The 22062-nt window shown below is 49.9% G+C and overlaps 1 long non-coding RNA gene across 1 annotated transcript; it reads left to right on the top strand.

Annotated features, from left to right (window-relative positions):
- Positions 1 to 4047: 4047 nt before the first annotated feature.
- On the top strand, positions 4048 to 14277 carry LOC103882348. The gene is made up of 3 exons (XR_002520547.1): positions 4048 to 4087; positions 7210 to 7357; positions 13327 to 14277. It is a non-coding gene; the product is annotated as an uncharacterized LOC103882348 (long non-coding RNA).
- The last annotated feature ends 7785 nt before the right edge of the window (positions 14278 to 22062 follow it).

Raw genomic sequence — 22062 nt, 5'->3', positions numbered from 1 at the left:
AATTTTATTTATGACTCCCTATACATAGAACTATAAAACAAAAATGCAAGGTTATTTGGAGATTAAAATGAGACAGAATATAGTAAGATCAAGGTTCAGGGATGCTCAAGAAAGACTCTCAGAGAAGGTGGGACCTGAGTTAGGGTGGATGGGCTTTATTCAGAGAGAGAGAAGAAGTTATCAAAGGCAACAAGAAACAGTCATCAACAGAGGCTTGACTTTGGTGATGTATGGGCATAACTCAGGAAATGTGATCACAACACTGGCCTGGGACATGGCCCCAAACACAAGGTTTTCAGTTTCTGATCCTCTGCCTCCTTCACCCCTTAACCCCTCTATGCTTCCGCCCAGACCCAACCTCCCACTGCCCTGCCCCTTCCAACCCCTTCCCAGCCCCCTGGATCCCTGGGTCCATGGTCCATCCCCCACCGCCTCAGCCTCTGCCATCTCTGCTCTTGCCGCCTTCATCTCTGCTGGAACCCAGCTGCCCTCAAGGGCCCTGCTCCCTGTGTCCTTCTGAGCAAAGGCTGCTCTTTCTCCAACATTCAGGGCCAGGAAGTGGGTGGGGTGTGGGCTTTCACCTGGCTCTCTGAGGCCCCTTCCCACACTGTTTCTTCATCTCTGTCTGTGAGGCTCCACACCCCACCCTTTCCCTGTTTGCCGTGAATTCCTCTCCAGGTCCCTCTCCCTCATCCTTCCAGGCTGAGGCTCTAACCTAGAGCACTTCTCCTTAGCCTCTGCTCACACCACTGCCATACTGAGCAATGTCCACGTCCACAGGGACCACCACCTTTTGCCCACACCGTCACTCCCTTGACTTCTTCCCCTTCGGAGGCCGTCACCTCCAGGCCACATCAGTCACCTGCACCCACACCCAGGGGCCTGCCCCCACCAGGGGGCACCCCACCTCTGAAACGCCCACACTTTGCTCTCTGGCCTTATTCCACCTGAAGCTGGCCTTGCACATCATGGAGCCACGCAGGGCTTTGGCACCTTCAATTCTCCCATCTGTTTGTCCCTCCTATTTTCACTTCCTGTCTGGCCTACAGAGAATTTGGTGGAAAGACAGTCCCCCTTCTTAACTAAGGGCAGCCCCTTGAGCTGTGCTCTGGATCCATTCTCCTCTTTCTCCTCTCCCCACCCCCATCTCTGTTTCTTTTTCTTGAACCCAGGAGGTGGAAGTTGCAGTGAGCTGAGATCATACCACTGCACTCCAGCCTGGGCGACAGAGTGAGGCTCTGTCTCAAAATAAATAAATAAATAAATAAAACAAAAAAACCACCCAACCAAACAAAAGAACTCATTCCATCGAAGTCTGCACTTCCCGCGGAAGTTACCAAGTTCACATTTTCCCTCTCCTTATAAACTTCCACAGACTCTGCTGTGGGGTTTGAGTCTTCACCATTCTCTCTTTGTACAGAAGATTCATTAGGTTAAAGGGAAGGAGGTATCAACTCCTGATGGCAGAAGATGGTGGAAAGATGTCAGAATATCTACTCCAGCTGCAATTTGCTTCTCCCCCTTTTGCTGTGCCTGAAGACCTAAAATATATTATGGGTAGGTCTTGTGCCAGAGGTAATTCTTTCCAAATTACAGGAGATTCATACCCTTAAGTCACCTAACTTTGATCTTACTATGCAATCAGGCCATCTGTCTTTCCTTTGACCTTGGTTTAGCTTGCAAAGCTCTCCTTCTACCAGTCCCTTAGAGAAAGCATCATAGTTGTACGGAAGGTGGGCCCATCTGGTCTCTAGAGGAGCACATTTTGGGTTCCAATTGTCTCTGCTGCTCTATGTTCCTCACTTCCGTGGAATTTCAGTAAACATTGGTGAAGAGAGAAGCCCATGAGCAGCAGCAGGGCCCTGAGTTCAGAGACTCAGGCCACTCGCTGAACCTGGGGATCTGGGTATTCTGCCCTGGAAAGTCTGTGTGGAAACACTTGCCTGGCCTGACATAGATGGCTGTGGAGGGATGAAAGCAGGGTGCCCATGGAGAGCATTGGTGCTCGTACTTGGGTGTGCATCAGAAACCCTGGAGCTTGTTCAAACACATGGCAAAGGACCCTGCCCTGGGGTTTTTGATTCAGTAGGACTGGAGTAGGACCTGAGATTCTCCATTTCTTTTCTTTCTTTTTCCTTTACTTTTTTTCTTCCTTCCTTCCTTCCTTCCTTCTTCTTTTTCTTTTTTTTTTTTTTAGGGTCTGACTCTGTTGCCCAGGCTGGAGTACAGTGGCATGATCTTGGCTTACTGCAACCTCTGCCTCCTGGGTTCTAGTGATTTTTGTGCTTCAGGCTCCTGAGTAGCTGGGACTACAGGCGTGCATCACAACACCAGCTAATTTTTTTTTTTTTTTTTTTTTTTAGTAGACATGGGGTTTTGCCATGTTGGCCAGGCTGGTCTTGAACTCCTGCCTCAAGCGATCCACCTACCTCTGCCTCCCAAAGTGCTAGGATTACAGGCATGAGCCACTGCACCCAGCCTCTGCATTCCTTTCTAACAAGTCCTCAGGTGTAGCTGCTGCTGCTGGCCCAGTGACCATGCTTTCAGAACCTCTGTTTTAGAGGAAAGCACCTTGTCCTGCCCCCACTCAATGCATACAGTAGGCTCATACACAAGAGGGCCCACTCCAGCCTGAGCTAGAGGGATGGTGTGGCTTACTGGCAATGGCGAGTCCCTTGATGCTGGCTTGCTTCTGTGCCAGGACTTTCTTGGCTCATTTTCTAACTTATTCTTGGTCATTGTTGCTCTGGTTGAAGAGCAGAAAAAGGAGTTAATGGTGTGCAAGGCCTAGGTAAGTGGCAGCGACGGCCATCAGAAGGGCGATCTCCCTGCACCACCCTCTCCTCCCTCAGCATCAGACATTCCTTTTATGCTTGTTCTATTTTCTCTACGCCCCATTCATGTATGTTTTAGAGGACACAAGCCACACTTCTGCAAAGGCCTAAAAATGTTATGAGTTACATCCAGAATACTTTTTCAGTTTCCTCTATGCTCCCTGAGCTCCCCCAAGCACCCACATTCCGGACTGAGAGTCAGAAGGACTTTCCACATGGGGAAGATGCCAGCCCTGGAGAGGAAACGGAATAAACACACTTGCTGATGTAGGAGCAGGAGGACAGCCTCCAAACTGAGGTCAGCATCGCTCCCCAGGGGCACAGCCTCAGAGCCACCCTGGCTCCTTCCTCCTTGCCTGTCGTCTGCCCAGGGACTAAATAGATGGCTTTTACCTTGAGCTTCTTGCCAAATGTCTGCCCTGTTTTCCATAGTCGGCTAGGGCTGATCATATCTGCACAGGAAGAAGGGGGCTCATTCTCAGAGGGCTGAAGACGTATATATGCATGACTGTGTGAAGCGGTGGAAGAAGGGGTTGTGTTTCTGTGAACAAAGCCTAAATTATATATGCATATACATTACGCTGTAATAAATGGTCCTCACTTTTCTACAAGACCCAGATCAGATTTAATCATTCAAAACAGCTACACTTTAATAAAGTCACTGGTGCAGGGCCTGGATCACAGCCTGGACCTCCAAAGGTGCTCATGAATATTTGTTGAATGAATGAATGTGTTCATCTCAGGATTATCTATCCTGATTTGAGAGGATCTGATATGATCCTGGCTACTCTCATTTAAACTGAGTTCCTATTTCTTTTAAGGTTCTCAAATGAGGCATTAAACAAACCATCCTTCATCCTGCAGCTGGCTGCCCGGGGACAATGGAGTAGTCACTCGGCAATACAGAAATTTCAAAATTCCCCAAGCATGGGCTTCCTGCCCGTTTGGAACCCAATCAGCCCTCCACCCCATTGTTCCTGATATGGTCTGGCTCCATTTCCCCAACCAAATCTTATCTTGAATTGTAACCCCCACGTGTCAGGGGAGGGACCTCACTGGAGGTGATGAAATCATGGAGGCGGTCCCCTCATGCTGTCCTTGTGACAGTGAGTGAGTTATCATGAGATAGGTTGGTTTTTATAAAGGGCTTTTCTCCCTTTGCTCAGCTCTCATTCTCTTTCCTGCAGCCCTGTGAAGAGGTACCTTCCGCCATGATTTTAAGTTTCCTGAGGCCTCCGCAGCCATGTGGAACTGTGAGTCCATTAAACCTCCTTTCTTTATAAATTACCCAGTCTCAGGCATTTCTTCATAGCAGTGTGAGAACGTACTAATACACTCCCAGTCCTACCCCACCTTCTGATGGCTCCCCAATGGGATGCAAGCATCCAGGGCTACCTGCCCTTCTCTGGATGTTTATGTGTCCAGGAATCTGCAAGGGGAGGGCTGTCCTGTAGTGACTGTGAAGGCATCCCTACCCTTGTAGATTCCTGAGTCTAGGGTCCTCTGCCAGTCCCCAAGCCTCAGAAGATTTGGGGCTTGAAAGACAACTAAAGAAGGGCCAAGGATGGAGGCCAAGGGTCAACAAAGAGCAGATGAAAGATATTTTTAAAAGATTGATTTGAGCACCAATATGTAAAAACCAATCTGCCTTGTCCAGGGCCAAGAGTTGAAAATATGCACTTCCAGCTATGCTTCTTTTCGTTCCTGGTTCACCTTGTTTATTGAGCTCTCTATGCCAGATCCAAGGGGATGCCACAGAAGTTTAGGGATAGGTCATTTCTTTAAGGAAGTCACCATCTCCCTGGGGAGGTAAAGCCATGTTACTTAAAATGGTTAATTAATATGATGATGTGGCATAGGCTGAACAAATCACTCTGCAATATACCGTGATATAATAAATGATTATTGTTGATATTAATGTCACATTTTTCTAGTTTACATTAAAATAAATCCATAACTATTCACAAAAATACTACAGTTTGTTTGTGTATGTAAAACCATGTCAATTACCCTCCTCTGTCCCCATGGGATGTACTGTTTCTTTGTGAGATGTTGCCAATAGAAGGATTCCCATGTGTTGCTTCAGCAGATGAGTATTGTCTCCCAGGTCCAGCCAGGCAGAGCATAGTGAGGGGCACAGCTCATGCTAGATGGAGTTGGGCTGTGCTGCCTGTCTGGATTACATGGCCCAAAGGCAGAGCCCCAGGCTTCCCTCTCTCTCTCTCTCTTTTTTTTTTTTTTCTCTTGAGACGAAGTCTCGCTCTGTTGCCCAGGCTGGAGTGCAGTGGCATAATCTCTGCTCACTGCAGCCTCTGCCTCCTGAGTAACTGGGACTACAGGCACATGCCACCATGCCCAGCTAATGTTTTGTATTTTTAGTGAGAAGTGGAGTTTCACAATGTTGGTCAGGCTGGTCTTAAACTCTTGATCTCAAATGATCCACCATCTCAGCCTCCCAAAGTGCTGGGATAACATGCATGAACCATTGCGTCTGGCCTCCCTCTCTGAACTCAGACGCCAAAGCCATTTATCAGGGCAGAACCCCAAGGGCAGAGTGGACAGGCAGTCCATTCGTCAAGTCTACCAAAGTTAGGGTCTGCCTGCTGCCCTCCCATTCTGACCCTTTGCCTGCACAAGTAAAAGGCAGTTTGACCCCTTTATTCTCTACTAGCTCTTTCACCATCTGAGCTAGTTCGTGGCCCAGTTTCCTTGGGGAAACCACTTCAAAAAGAAATGCGAGGCCCCCAGCGGATTTCTGAGTCAACCAGCCAAGGCTGCTGTGGAGGGAAATTGTGGCTGCTGACCCGCTCCAAGCTGAGGAGTGGGAAGCCCACAGCAGACTCTCTGAACCAAGGGAAGGAGCTCACATCCATGACCCCCTCCCAGGGCCAACCCAGGTATTGACACATCCCCCAAAAGTACTGTACAGGCAAACAGGACAGAGTGTGCTACAAACATTGTATTATGAAGGAATATCCATTCCAAAGAATTTCACAAGCACGTAAATAAGCAAATCAGTCAAAAACCTGACACTTTACAGGATCAATGAACAAGGTTAATTTAAGTTCTCAAATGTTGAACATTTTTCAATAAATATTGATTTTGTTTATATATCTTCAATCCACAAGTATTATTAACAAGTCTTAGAAGGGTTATTGAAGACTAAGAATCAATACATTTTATTTATTATTTAATTGACTGATGTGTATCAAGGTGTCATTAACCTGAATAATGTTATGCAAAAGTCCATCTCTGCCCTTTCAAAGACAGTCACGGTGTCGTCCTTGCTTGCGTGCAATGTCAAAAGGTGGATGCTCTCCTCATGCTGTCTTCACTGGGCTTGCCTTCTTCCTTTCCAAAAATGTATTCATGGGCCAAAAAGAGAAAGAAAAACAAGCCACTGTGGAAGTGTGAGCTCAAAGTACCATCCAGCTAGAAACTGTCCTATAAGGCCCTGCAATGACCGCTGGGGGCCTGAGGGCTGGGTATCAGTGGGGGTGACCAGAGGTAATCCCACTCTCTAAAACCCGAGACAGCGAGGTTACTGCCAGGAGAAGCCCTAGTCCACACTCTAGTGTGGACCATTGACAAATTCAGCTCTTTGCTATGGGGGTTGCAAGTTCCTTGCACAGCCTATGATGTGTGATAGCTCATGCCAGTGGGTGTAGGCACTAGATTAGGACAACCAGGTCAAATGTTGATGCCTAGTTCAGTTTGAATTTTAGATAAACAACCATTTCTTAGCATAAGTATTCCACACTTAGCAAATATTCCATACGTGGGATATACTTATGGTAAAAAAATTATTTCCTGTTTATCTGGTATTGTTTACTACATTGAGCTGAGTGCCTTGTGTATTTTCACTTGCTAAATCTGGTAACTGTACACCAGGTGGCTTGGGGCCATTGTGGGACACATCCAGGATGCTGGTGACAAGCACCCACCCTGGCCAGGCCTCCCCAGACAGTTGGGGAAGGGTAGTGCCACTGGTCAGGTGGCCACTTGCGTGACCTCCCAGGTAACAGGCCCATTTAATTCATTCCACGAGTGAGATGTCATCATGCTGGCATTTCATTTCAGACACAGGAAGCATTTCAGTTGGATAAAAGTAAACACCAGCCAAACGTAATGTGAAGATTAAGGTTGGTAAACTGAGTCTAGATGCTTTATATCAAACGTGTGATTGTTTCTTGGTTTGAGGCCACAGATGTCAAACATTTAATAGAAGGACTTAAAAGAGAGAGAATTTTTACCATTAACTTGATTTCTCCTGTGAATTGGGAAAGACTGTCATTATTTTATCTGAAATGCAGAACATACTCATTCTAACTGGAAGAATGTCAAGAACCCACCAGGACACATCTTGTTAACACAGGCTGGAAACGCAGATGGTGGCCCGGGAAGGTGACCTGGGGGAGCCAGCAGGGCAAGCTTCAGGCAGAACTGAACAGTTTACGAGGGCCATGAGACGGGGCAATCAGCGGAGCAGGGGAGGGCCCAAGGACGCACAGCACCTATAAGAGGTGAGAGAGCGTGAGAGGGCATGTGTGTGTGTGAGCATGTGCGAGAATGTGAGTGTGTGTGAGAGAGAACAAGAGAGCGTGTGTGTGAGCGTGAAAGTGAGCATGTGTGTTTGAGAGAGTGTGTGTGAGAGACAGAGACAATGAGAGTATGAGCATGTGAGTGAGTGTGAGTGTGTGTTTGAGTGTGAGTGTGTGAGTGTGAGCGTGTGTTTGAGAGTGTGATTGTGTGTGAGATAGAAAGAGAGCGAGAGAGCATGTGTGTGTGTGTGTGTGTGTGGTGTTGGAGGCACTCTGGAGCATGCAGAGTCCATTATGAGTGTGCAGCAGGTTCCAGGCACACTGAAACTTGGGAGCGGGGGGAGCTGGGAATCAATAACCCAGGGGAAAGCTGGGTCTGCTACCATGGCCTGTGCACAGGAGGGACCCTACTGGGAGCAGGCAGGACCTGTCTGAAAGGTTGAAGTCTCAGGCTGAGAAGCAGGGGCTGATTACTCTGGGAGAAGCCTGTCAGATGAGTGGGGCCCAGTTGGAAGTGGTTGGGGCCTGTCTGGTTGGTTGGGGCCTTCTTGGCACCTGATCAGGCATGAAGGGACAGTGAGGGCAGGAATGAAGTGGCCAGGGAGGGCCAGGAAGGCATCTCTGGGTGGACAGAGGTGCTGGGAGCTATGTTGTCTGGCATAGGCTGTTATTATGCAGGAAGGAAATTTAGCTCCTACCTCTACCTACTGTTGGCCAATCAGCCAGATGTCTCTCACAGGCCTGACAGCTGGCTTTAGCACGAATCATATCTTTTTGGACGAATCATCTCTCTTCTCGGAAGCTGCTTTCTCATCAGCCCAAATGACAGGACCCAGACAGTTACAGTTTGGTGTGCTTGGGGAAGTCAAAGTCTCTTTCCTGGATGGGCTGGCTGATCACAGCAATTGGCATGGATCCACAGGCAGTCCCTGAGCCTAGAATGTCTACATGCAGGATCACCTGCCTTGGCCCTGCACCTCACGGTAGTGCCCGAGACTCAGGCACACGTCACACCAGTCCTGCCTCACCTTTCTCAGTGTTTAATCAAGGGAGTCTGAAAGTGAAAATAACTGGCAAGAAAAGTGAAACTGCCTCTCCTCTCTCCCTGGGGGAAGGGACAAGGAGCAAGCAGCAAGCCTAAGTGGCGGAGGAGGCAAAGGTCACTTTGTGCCCCTTGAAACGGAAACCCAGAGGAACCTTTGTGACTTCCTCATTCCTAGTCTCATCAGTTGTTCCTGAATGGCTCTGGTTCCTGGAACACAGCAGGCCCCAAAGGCTATCATTAGAGCCCTGTCAGCCAGGTGACCCTGGTGGCCTGCCCCACCCATTCTATATGAAGGTCAGCTGAGCTGCTGAAGGCGAAGAGAGTGGCCGCACACAGGAGCCACGGGCAGAATCACATACACGACTGGGCATGTGTGGCCATGCACAGGATCACACACGCCTGTGTACATGCATCCATCCTCAGGTGTACACAGCTGGGGACACCCTCACCCACAGCTCTCCGACACCTCCCCCAACACACACAGCTTTCCCTAGGTACAAGCCCACACAGACACACATAAACATGCTTCCCCACCACCAGCCCTGCCTGCATAGCATCTCTCCTGGCACAAACACACAGGTGCCCATGGCCATGGGACATAGGACGCTCTTGCATGTACACCGTTTCCTGTCCACATACATGCCCACTTGGTCAGTTCACAGACACATAGCCAGCTGCACAGCTTCACTGCTGCCATCAAGCCACAGGGGTGCTTCTGTGACTTGATGTCAGCAGTGAAGCTGCACAGCTGGCTGCGTGTCCTCTGGACAAGAATACCAGCTTCCCCCTCCCCTCCAGTCCTGAAACGGCCTCCACCACCTCTCTGTTGTTCAGCAGAGCAGTGCCTCATAAATGCATTTTGTCCAGTTTGCACTGACCCAAAGGGCACTTGAGATCCAGGCCCTTCAAAGCTCAAACCAACCATCTGCCAGCTGCTTTTCCCATGTGGATTTAAATGCAGAGTGGCTACCTGGGCTCTCTGGTATTGAGAAAGTTTTCATTTCCATGCTAGAGAGGCTCTTCCAAGCTGCAATAAACATAGGCACACTCCAGTTGCTTTGAGTCATGAATGTTTATTGTAAAGGAGAAAGGACAGACAGGTGGGCAGGACACCATCAGTGCAGTTAGGACCTAGGGTTTAAGATCCATTCATAGGCAGCCTCAACAATGATGATAGCAGGCAATTGTTGAGCACTTTCTCTTCCTGGGTGCTAGGCATGGCGCCAGATACTCTGTGTGCTTTATCCTGGATGCTGGCAACAGTCTTACAGAATAGGTTGTCATCATTATCCCAATTTGAGAAGGACGTTGCAGCTTAGAGAGGTTTGTAACTTGCCGAAGTGCCATAGCTAGTAAGTTCAGGGCTAGGGTGCAAACCTAGCTGTCAGGAACCCATCAATGTACCCCAGGAAAACCGCTCTGCAGAGGAGACCCCTCCATCCTGCTACTGCCCAGATGCTGGCATCCACAGCTCCTGCCCTGAGGGATCTGCCATTCTTATGACACGGCTTCCCTCTGTGTCTCTCTCTGCTTCCCACTCTCCTTCTCTGCTCTCACTGTGCGTGTCCCCAATTCAAAACTCCCTGACAAGACCTTCAAGATCAGTTGGATTCCAGCCAGTGTGGAACCACTCTGAGGCCAAGGAAAGAAAACACTTGACTAGCTAAACCCACGTGCCTGGGGCTGCTCCACTAGCTAGTGGCTGCCTTCGGGTGGGACAGTCAGCTGCCATGCAGGCAGCAGCTCACGGTCCATATAGGACCCCTGTGGGTGGAACAGACATCTACAGACCACAGAATGTCCGGTGTGCTTTCAAACGCCGTTATTGGAAATCTTTACGGAACATGTTTCTTATGTTCCTGACTTTGTAAGAATTATCTAGTACACATAATTGAACTTTTTAAAATTGGTCCAGATTGTATGACTCCCAGGATATCCTTCTGAATTCCAATTGGATCAGGCTACAAAAGTAGGAGGTATGGAGAACTATTTTGTGGTGACAACCAGGAAATTCCCTAAACATCTTTTAAAAATACATTCTTGCTTGGTTATTTGCCCTCGTTTTAATGTAGAGGCAACAATGAGAAGGAAAAGTCCCTGGCAATGGGCTCCAGGGAACTTCGGCTTCATGGTGGAATCTGCAAATGCAGGCAGGTCCCGGCAGATGTGGCTCTCTTCTCCCAGGTGCTTCCAGGCAGGCTGCTGAGAACCATCTGCCCTGAGGGGCTTCCAGGGACTCCTCAAACATGTGGGCTCCAGGCCAGCTCCTTTGTTGCCTCCCTTCCCTGGAGCCGCCTCCACTGATAGAGGACAGAAGATGGATGTCTCTGGTCGCTCCAGCTCCACAACACCCACAAACACAGGCTGCTAATTCACTCTTGGAACTGTCAGGAAAAGCCCATTTTCATTTGATCCTTCACACAAATAGATTAGAGGCCACAGACCTTGACGTCTGAGCATTGTTCAGCTTCTGTTAGAAAACATCCATATTTAGGGCGGTCAGGAGACTCACGAAGGAGGGAGCAAGGGTCTAAAACACTCACTGAGAAGACTTGACTAGGACTGAAAATTCACACCCAAAGCTAAAGTCTGAACTCTGAGCGCCATCCTACGTCAAAAAGGATTCCCTGTGGACCTGAAACACCCCGAGCCAGCAGCTACTGGGGAGTGAATGCTTTTCCAGGATCATCAGCTCCTTTTGGGCTCATCCCTCCACGCCGACTGAGCTTGGGTGGCTGACCTTTTGTTTTCTTATATGTGGGAGGCAATTGAGAGCAAGGCTGTGGGGCTGGAATTCAAACCCCTCCCCCCATGGCCCCAGGGTGTGTCCATGTGGGGCTGCCAGATACACAGGGAAGGACAGAAGAGCTGGGGAATGTTGACTCTGGATTTTTGGCAGCCTGGGTCCTCCCTTTTTCCTAAATCAGGACCCAGTCAAATAAGGAGATTGCCTCTGACGATGTGCTGCAGCTTGACAGTAATATGACAATAGACCAAAACCCACAGTTACTCCAGGCAAACCTAGATTTTTAAGGGGAGTGTATGTGGGTGGCCTTATTTTACTGAGAAAAACCTTGTTTTGTTTATATTTTCCCCTGGCTTTGCAGAAGAAATCAGATCCCTTCTAACAAGGCTGCAGGTGATTTCTACTTCTCACTTGACTTGGAAACTCTTCCAAGAGCGTTGATCTTCCCGGCGTTGACATGTTGGTCTTGTTCTCCTGACCTTTAGCCTATATTGTTGACCAAAGCTGTTTCAAGGGCTCCCTGCGTGAAAGGAAGCTGGGGTTGGGCAATTCTTGGGGAGGCAAGAGGACACCACCCCATCTCATGACTAAATCAAAACTCAGCTCAGGACAGGAGGATCTAGGGCTGAGCGGCTGCAGCAGGGAGATGATCCCTGAGTGGAGAAGCGAGTCTGGCCCTGGCCAGCAGCCTCCTGGAGCCCTATGCCCTCACACGAGTGATCTGAGCATCTGTGGCTCATAGGTGATCACTTGACACAAGTAGATCTCCCAACCCAAGGAAGCCAGCGTGTCCATACAGGACATCCAGAGTGTGAGGAAGGACAAGGGAGTTTGGGCCCCGGGCCCTGGGTGCCTGCCCAGCCATATTCAGAGAATTCAGCCTTCTTCTCTCTCTGCCAATGGAAAAAAGGAGAGAAGAGGCTAAACTTTCTCTCTCAATCAATGTGACTGAGGCCCTTCCAGAAACCTCCTGCTTGTGCAACATAGTGTGTTCCTGAGGGTCTCTGTTTAGGGACAGCCTAAGGTGCTATGGGGAATCGTCTTGAGCTAACCGATCTTTCAGGCTGAGAGACCTAGCTAGAAATCTCCAGGACCAGGGAGGCAGGGGCTGGACGGCAGGGACTCGATGTTGGAGGCAAATGTATGTGCAGAGGGGTCTGAGTGGGAGAGAGTGAGCAGCGTGGTTCTCTGGGCGTGCTGAAGTCTGCTGCGTTCTGTCCAGGCATACTGTCTTAGTTTCCCAGGGCTGCCATAACGAAGTACCTCCAACTGCATGGCTTCAAGAAGAAATTTCCATCTCACAGTTCTGGAGGTTGCAAGTCCAAGGTCGGGGTGTTGGCAGGATCCGTTTATTTTGAGCCCTCCCTCTTTGACTGGTTGATGATCACTTTCTTCCTGTGTCTTCATGTTAGCTTCCTTCTGAATGTGTCTGCGTCCAAAATTCCTCTTCTTATAAGGACACCAGCCATATTGGATTAGAGCCCACTCTAATGACCTCATTTTAACTTAATTACCTCTGTAAAGATCCTGTCTTCAAATATGGTCACATTCTAAGGTGTACTGCAGGTTAGGACTTCAATGTATGCATTTCAGGGGAACACAACTCAGCCTGTAACGTCTACCTAGAGCAGAAAGCATCTTATCCCAAATGAGCAGCTTTGCAGCCCTGCTGCCAACCGAAGCCATTTCACCTATAAAGGCACAGCCCTATATTGCTCACGAGGCATTTGCACTTGTGATTTCTCCTTCAATCTCTCTGACCCTTCCGAAGTCAGCAGAGAAGACATTCTTGTCCCATTTCACAGATGAGAAGAAAGAGTTCCTGAGAGATCAAGTATGTGGCCTTGAGCCCTACTGCCAGGAAGTGAAAGAGCTGAGCTGAGATGTGGGTCTCAGTCTGTTATCTCTTGCTATAACAGAGTACCAGGCTGGGTAATTCATAAAGAAAAGAAATTTATTTCTTACAGTTCTGGAGGCTGGGAAGTCTAAGAGCATGATGCCAGCATCTGGTGGGGGGCATTCCATGGCAGAAGGGCAGAAGGTGGAAGTGGGCATGTGAGACAGAGAAAGGAAATTGACTGACTTCATCCTTTTTATCAGGAACCCATAACTGTAATAATCCGCATTAATCCATTCACCCTCATGACTTAATCTCTTAAGGCCCCGCCTCTCAACACAGCTGCTTTGGGGATTATGCTTCCAACACATGAATCTTGCGGACACAGTCAGACCGTAGCACCCAGCCTCCTCACTCCTCCTGCAGAGCTCTTTCAAACTCACTGGGTCTGGACCAGAACATTCCCCCTCAAGGAGGGAAGAAAATATTTCATCTGAGAGCTTCCCATCCAAATCAAGTGTGTTGACACTCTGCTTGTCCTGTTTAATTTGCCAGAGCTTTACCACAACATTTATTTGTTAAATAAAGTTGCTGCTCTCTGATGTTAGCCCAAGTCCGCTGCTGTTGGCCAGGCACTCTGCTAGGCACTTCATCTGCATTATGTCTCATAGTAGTCCAGTGAAATCATATTTGTGGATGAGAAAGTGGGAACATAAGGAGGTAAAATAAAGCAGCTAGTCAGTGCTGGAGGGGTAAACTGAACTCAGATAAGAGTAAGTTAAAATCCCTTGTTCTTTGCAGGATATTGGCCTTCAATAAATTTATTGATTCAACAAGTATCTACTAAAGATAGCTTTATGCTAAGCACTGTTGAAGGCTACCCCAGATGCTTAGGATGAATCAGTTGACAAAACACACACTGGTCCCTAGCCTTGGGGAGCTTATATTCTACCAGGAGGAGACAAATAATAAATATAATAAATGAGTAAATTATGTTACATATTAGAAAGTGAAAAGTGCTATGGAAAACACAGGTGCAAGGCAGGGGTGATCAGAAATACTGGGGTTGAGGGAAAGTTGCAATATGAAACAATATGAAACAGAGTGTTCAGGAAGTCCTCATGGAGAAGGTGACATTTAAGTAGTGGATTAGGAGTCCAGCAACCTGCATTCCTTCACCAACTCCAGCTTGATTTCTCAGTGTACTTGAAAAATGACTTCAGCCAGGCGTGGTGGTTCATACCTGTAATCCTAGCACTTTGGGAGGCCAAGGCAGGTGGATCACTTGAGGCCAGAATTTTGAGATGAGCCTGGCCAACATGGCGAAACCCTGTGTCTACTGAAAATACAAAAATTAGCCAGGTGTGGCGATGTGTGCCTGTGGTCCCAGCTACTCAGGAGGCTGAGACAGAGATCACTTGAACCCAGGAGATGGAGATTTCAGTGAGCAGAGGTCGCACTCCAGCCCGGCTGACAGTGAGCCCCTGTCAAAAAAAGAAAAAGAAAAGAAGAAAGAAAGAAAAGAAGGAAGGAAGGAAGGAAGGAAGGAAGGAAGGAAGGAAGGAAGGAAGGAAGGCAGGAAGGAAAAATGACCTCTCCTGGGCCTCAGTTTCCCCACCTGTCAAATGTAGGTGTTGGTCAAGATCTCTGGCTCCTCTCCAGCTCCCTGGAGGTTTTCTGTGCCTGAAGAGAAGCCTATGCAGTGTGGGGCCATGGATTTACTTACCAACTTATTTTTCCTACAGGATTTAGCCCGATTTCCTGGCATCCCCCTCTCCCCAAGTAACCTCTCAACTTGGTCTGAGTCACTTCTGCAGGAAGGCTGTTGGGTTGAGCTGAGCTCAGAAGAGTGCTGGAAGAAACCTGGGTCACACCGTCCCACTGCCCCCCGCCCCAGGGTGGGAGCTCCTTCTGAGATGTGGGGAGCACCGTCATGGTGGGCATACACAGCCCCAACTGGAAGGTCCCTTAGAGACCCCTGTTTCACTAATTGGGCAGCTGAGACTAAGAGAGGGGAAGGGACTAGTCCAGGGTCTCACAGAGGTCACTGAAAATATCTGACTTTAAAAAAATAAATAAATAACCATTTTATTGAGGCATAACTAGCACATATTAAACCACACATATAGTGTACAATTTCACGTATTTTGATGCACATATACACCCACTCAGCCATCTCCACAGTCAAGATACTTCACATTCCCATCAGCTTCCAAATTTTCTCCTGTTCTTTTTTCTCCCCCTTATTCCACACTCCAAGCCCCTTGGATCTATTTTCTATCACTATCGTTTAGTTTCTGCATATATTTTAAAATAGAGCTGACAGGACTGGCTGATAGATTGTTTTGAAAGACAAGGGTCTAGAATGACTCTAAGAGTTTGGCCTGAGTAACCAAAAGCTGGAGCTGTCATCATTTGAGTTAAGCGGGGAAGGAACCTCAAGTAGCTCCCCACGTGGAAAAGGCATTGGCGGCAGCTGCCAGAACAGCCTGGAGTTGCAGAGACAGCCTGTGCTGGAGAACAGAGATGGAATTGAAAGTCAGGGCTAAGCCAGGTGTGGTAGCTCATGCCTGTAATCCCAGCACTTTGGGAGGCCAAGGTGGGTGGATCACTTGAGCCCAGCAGTTCGAGACCAGCCTTGCTATGTAAAGACATAGCGAGACCCTGTCTTTACAAAAAATAAAAACGTTATATGGGTCTGGTGGTGTGTACCTGTGGTCTCAGCTACTCGAGAGGCTGAGGCAGGTGGAATGCTTGAGCCCAGGAGGTGGAGGCGGCAGTAAGCCATGATCGGTCCACTGCCCTCCAGCCTGGGGAACGGAGTGAAACCCTGAATCCAAAAGGAAAGCCAGGACCTGAGGGAGGTCTCCAAGGATCAAGGGTACCTGGAGACAGAGCCTGGCCTCTTATACTTGTGGACCATCTCTCTAGAAAAATGCACTCTTGTCCACAACTCTGCCCCCCAAAAGGAGTCACAGAGTCCCTGATCCCGGGAAAGGAACCCTTCCAGGGCAGAGCTGTGTCATTCCATCTTAATGTTTCCGGTGCCCGCACGGTGCCTGGCCCTGGTAACAGCTTGTACATGCTTCTCGAACCACGTGGCTGGGAGGACTAAAGGGAAACTTTTCCCTTCAACAGTTAGGAACCCTCTTCTGCTTTCTTCCCAGAAGGCACACCAGAGGCCTGAGTCACATGAATAGGATTTGCAGTTCTTTACCATCAGCTGGAGGGCGATTTCCGTCTGTAATGACCACTCCCAGGACTGGGACAGTTTCCCTTTCCCCAGCTCTCACCTCTGGCCTGTGATTCTGCAGAGAAGGAAAAAGCAAAATGACGTTTGATTCAGTAACACCTTTCAAGAACTTTCCCTCAGCTGACCACTCAATGACCTTGCCAGTTAGCTCTTACCATCCCCACTTCACAGATGAGGAAAGGGGGGCTCCAGAGAGAAGACAGGAGCAGGTTTGAACCCACCACCTCTGACACCACCGCAGCCTCCCTGCAAGGAGGAAGTGCTGTTGAAGAAGGGGCAGCACCCTTGGTGGCATTGTACAAAGGCTTCAGGGACTCTGCCCCTCGTTTGAGGGTCCCCTCGCTGGGCACTGCCCCTATACAGGTCTCTTTTCACCCCTGCAAACATATATAAGACATGGTGTCCCAGGTGGACGACCACCCCTCTGACCCACCTGCCTAGCACCCCATCCTGGCCTGTTCTCTCATATGAGTCCCACATTGTCCAGGCCCTAAACTGCCTCCTCCCACCCCAGCTGTGTGCAGGACCTCATGGAAGTACCTTCTGAGGACCCCGATCCTGCTAAAACATTCCATCATCTCTGCTTCCCCAGTTAGCACGGGTGGGCACTCGCACTGTGTCTGGCCGGCACACAGGCAGCAGGCACTGTCCCAGCCCTCCTGCAGCCAGAGTGAGTCAACGGATCACTCCCAAGAGAGTCACGGTGGTCATGAGGAGTGCCGCAGAGAAGTCCAGGGCATGGGACAGAGGGACCAGCCCTCCAGGGGGTCCATAGAGGCATCCCAGGGATTGAGGGGAGAGCTGGGGCTGAGGGATGAAGAGAGAGCGGTCCAGGCAGAGGAGAGAGGAGACAGAGGCATAAGGGGAGGAGAGGCATGTGTGCCTGAGGGGAGACCAGGAAGACCAGAGAGGATGTCTGGAGGGAAAGCAGAACAGGAATCTGTGAGCCTTGGACACCAGCAGCGAAGCCATCCCAGTGGCTGGGCCCAGGCACTGGGAACAGGCCGTGGTCTGGGGTCTAGCAGCGGCCTTGTTGTGTGTTGGCGGGGAGTCCAGGCTGGGTGGCCAAGGGCAGGCCCCAAGAGCTTTGCCCGTCAGAGGGGAGGCTGCTGGTGTCCCCGCCCAGTTTATCTCACAGTTTATCTGTGGAGAAGAATTTCTGCCTTGGTCAAAACTCTCAGTGGACTGTGGCCTGGGCCTTTGGTCTGCCGAGAGTTTTTGACCAAGGCGGAAAGGCTGAGCCCTGGAATGTGCTGACCTCTGACTCCTGCAAGGCTCAGGAGCTGAAGCTCATTCTTTGCAGTGCCAAAGCCCTACTGAAGATGAGGGTGGGCAAGGCCCAGAGCCGGGCAGGGCTGCTCAGAAGCATCCACTTCCCTTAGGATGGTTCCCACAAAGGCCTGGACTCTCCCCAGAGCCTCCCCCCTCCTCCCTGGCATCCTTTCCTGATAAGGAGAGGAAGGCCTCTGAGGCCAGGGTCAGCTATAAGCACACAGCCAGGAAAGTGCCAGCTCATTGCTTCCTGGGCAGAGCCCTGCCAAGAGTCCTGGAAGCCGGAGCCTTTCAGGAAACTTTGCCGTTGGTTTTGGAAACCTGTCCCACCACCGCATAGGAGCAGGGCACACACGGCCTGCATTGGGAGGGAAGTCCCAGTAGCTAAAGGGAGCAGGGTCTTAGGGGAAAGTTGCCAGGCAGGGCTCCGGGTGTGGAGAGGGCACCAGCCTCAGAGAGACCTCACCCTTGAGCACCATTCGCCCTCAAGCCTCTGGGGCCTCGTCTGTAAGATGAAAACCACAGCAGCTCTGCCAACGCCCATGGAGAGGTTTGAGACAGTAGAAGGAACTAAGGTGCTTTCCAACTGTGAAGGGAGACTGCCCTAGTCCCGCTATCCTGGGGAGAGACACTGAGGTCAGCCAGGAGCCACAGGCATCCATGTGAAGCAGAGAATGGGTGAGCTGGGGTCCTCCTTGCCTGGGGCCCTCAGGGACCCACAGTGGCAGGAGTCAGGCGAGGTCTGACGGAGACTTCCTCCGCACTAGTGCCCTTGATTCTGAAACCCAGCGCCTGGGATTCTTCTCCGCAGATAAACTGTGAGCGCTGAATGCTCCTGTCACGCCAAGACTTGGGCTTGCCTTTGGGCTGGTGGTTCTCAGCTGGGTCAGTTGAGCATCTTGTGCAGGGGGAGGGGATGGACACACGCGCATTCCGGGACTTCAGACTCTCTCCAGGGTGAGGGAGGCACAGGGAGCCTGGCCGCAGAGCCCCGGGAGGTCAGTGTGTGGGTGTGAGGACACAATTGAGAACAATTCCCAGGCGGTTCCCATTGCTCTCTGCACTCCGTTCTGGGTCTGCCTCCGTGGACTCTTCCCTGTGGTCAGTGAGTTCTCAAGGGTGTGGGTGTGGGTGTGCTTCCTCCTCCTTGGAGCTCAGAGTGTGGGTCACAGAGCAGGCTGTCTGTGCAGCTGTTAGGAAGATGAACAGAACACACTCACGAGGAACTCTCAACTCAAGCCTCTTTGTCTCTAGCGCCTAGTACAGCATCTGCCATATGGCAAGTGCTCAATCAATACCTGCTAGCTATTTGCTCCCCCAATAAACCCTGCTCCACAGACAGTCTATTACTATTGGACATTTCCCAAACATGCCTCTTGTTTTCCAGCTTCCCAGCCCTGTTCTTTCTGACTGGGGAAAGTCCCTCTTCCAACGAACATTTGGAGTGTCCTCCATGGGCCTCCTTTTCTGGGCTGACTTCTCTGACCTGTCTGACTCAGACTCAACACCACCCCCAGTCAAAGACCCCCAAGAACATTCCTCAGTCTTACTGACAACTTCCTGAATCTCAGTGCTCACTCACGCCCCCCAACCCCAGCCTTTTCCTCAGCCCTCACCCTAGTCTCAGCACCTAACTAGGGTACGTACCAGCAAATGATGTCCAGCAGTTTGCAGAGATGCATAGGTGCCCTCTCTGACATGCAGGGGTGCACATCGTCAGTGCACACATGCTCGCTGCTTTTCAGGAGACACCAGGCTGGCTAATAGAGGTGACAGGCGCTTGACACGTCACCTCCGTCCATTGGAAAGTAAGTGGTGGTTTTAGAAGAGCACAGAGCTGGCTCCAGGAAGCCTAGCCAGGTAACCTTGGAAAAATCACCTCCCTGAGCCTCAGTTCCCCCATCTGTAAAATGAAGGTGTGGGACCAGGTGATCTCTAAGGTCTCTCTTGGCACCAGAGGTCTGACACAGGGACACTGGGTAATCGCATCATAAGAATGAGACTCCCCAGGCCGGGAGCGGTGGCTCACGCCTGTAATCCCAGCACTTTGGGAGGGCTAGGCGGGTGGATCACCTGAAATCAGGAGTTCGAGAGCAGCCTGGCTAACATGGTGAAACTCCATCTTTACTAAAAATACAAAATTAGCTGGGTGTGATGGCACATGCCTGTAATCCCAGCTACTTGGGAGGCTGAGGCAGGAGAACCGCTTGCCTGAGAGGTGGAAGTGGCAGTGAGCCAAGATTGGGCCATTGTACTCCAGCCTGGGCAACAGAGTAAAACTCCATCTCAAAAAGAAAAGAAGAAAAAGAAAAGAAAAGAATGGGATTCCTCAGAGTGACTGTGTGGGGAAGGGGAGGAAAGGTGAAAGGTGGCCAGCAGCATCTCTGTGCTCCATGCTCCCTGGGCCCTTCCATCCTGTTAGTTCTGGGCCAGGCACCCACTGAGAACCACCCCAGCAGCTGAAGAGACAGCCAGCAGATAGCCAGGCCCCTGTCAGGCCTTTGCCTCGTTTTACTGTGTCTATCATAGATCTCCTGGGGTGTGGTGAGTAGGGGCCTGTGGTCAGCTGTCCCACTGCATTTCAGGCACATTTCCTGAGGAGCAAGCCCTGGAGTCAGCTGCCGGTTTCAGAGAAGAGAGAACAAATGGATTTCAGTGAAGGGCTGCTCTTTTGAGAACATTAAAGCCAGCTGTTGTTTCTGCAGCCTGCCGACTGCCCCCTTCCCCTGGCAGCTGCTCCCCTGAGGGGGCCAGCACCCCTCACCCTGTCCTTAGAAGCCGGGTCTCAGAATGGCCCTCTCAGTTCCAACCAGCAACACTTCCGGCTGGGATTCTCCATCTTGGACTTGCTCCCGGGAATTTCTGGAAGCATCCAATGGTGCAAACAGATTGTTTTCATTATGTATTCTGGGTTTAACCTACTGGCCTTGCGTCACCAAGATTATGGGCTCTTTCTTAGCACTGCGTGGGGCCAGGGACCTTTCTTTTCTTCTGCTCACCACCTGAATTAGTCTTTATTTTCCTCAGTCCAACCCTGGTCCCTGTCTTGAGAGGCCTCCAGCCTTCCACACCCCCTCCTTGCCTCCTCTAGGCTATATCTGAGGAAGCTGAAAGGCCTGGGGACGGCAGAGAGGCCTCCAAGGCCCTGCCCTCCTGCCCCAACCTGTGACCCTGATGAAATCCTCTCTCTTTCTCTCCAAGACTCCTCCCAAAGGGCTTCCGGGGGCTCTGCCAACATTCACTTTGAATGTTTTTTACTATGAAGATTTTCCTATTCAAAATTTTAATAAAAACAACACACCCACACAAATGTGTTACGTATACATTTTAGTATATTGAAAACTACCAACACATTAACTTGGGCCACTGCATTAATTTTTTTTTTGAGCAGAATTTAGAATAAAACTCCTACTTAATTAGAGGTGGTCCTGGGAATATCAGGATAGCTGATTAAAAATAAAACTAGAGGCTGGGCGCAGTGGCTCATGCCTGTAATCCCAGCACTTTGGGAGGCTGAGGCAAGTGGATCATGAAGTCAGGAGCTCGAGACCAGCTTGGCCAACATGGTGAAACCCCGTCTCTACTAAAAATACAAAACATTAGCCGGACGTGGTGGCAGGCGCCTGTAATCACAGCTACTCGGGAGGCTGAGGCAGGAGAATCGCTTGAACCTGGAAGGCGGAGGTTGCAGTGAGCTGAGATGGTGCCAATGCACTCCAGCCTGGGCGACAGGGTGAGACTGCATCTCAAAAATTATAATAATAATAATAAAATAAAAATAAAACTAGGCCAGGAGCAGTAACTCAAGCCTGTAATCCCAGCACTTTGGGAGGCCGAGGCAGGTGAATCACCTGAGGTTAGGAGTTCGAAACCAATCTGACCAACATGGTGAAACCCCATCTCTACTAAAACTACAAAAATTAGCTGTAATGCCAGCTACTTGGGAGGCTGAGACAGGAGAATTGCTTGAACCTGAGAGGCAGAGGTTGCACTGGGAGGCTGAGAGAGGAGAATTGCTTGAACCTGAGAGGCAGAGGTGGCAGTGAGCTGAGATCGTACCACTGCACTCCAGCCTGAGCTACAGAGTGAGACTCCATCTCAAAAAAATAAAAAAATAAAAAATAAAAATAAAAGCATCTTACCAATTGTAAGTACTTCACCATGCAAAGCAGGATTTCTTGATATCGCACAATGGAGGTAGATGGCAGTGGTTCTCAAGGGGGCAATTTTGTTCCCACACTCCCACCCTCAGGGACATTTGACAGTGTCTGGAGATGTCTTTTTGGTTTTCACAGCTGAAGTTGTTACTGATTGCACGAGGTGGGTAGAAACCGGGATGCTGCTACACATCCTTCAGAGCACAGAGCAGCCCCATGACAGAGAATTATCTGGCCCCAATGGTAATAGTGCCAAGGCTGAGCACCCTGATATATGGGAAGGCACCGGATGCCTGGGTTGGCATGAGAGTCTGTTCATCAAAATGGCCTTATTGTCCTCACCAATTACCTTAATAAGTCAGGGTGACAAATGGCAG

This window comes from Papio anubis, chromosome 2, assembly GCF_008728515.1.
Source record: "Papio anubis isolate 15944 chromosome 2, Panubis1.0, whole genome shotgun sequence".
Lineage (NCBI taxonomy): Eukaryota > Metazoa > Chordata > Mammalia > Primates > Cercopithecidae > Papio > Papio anubis.
This window is presented reverse-complemented; position numbering and strand designations above follow the sequence as displayed.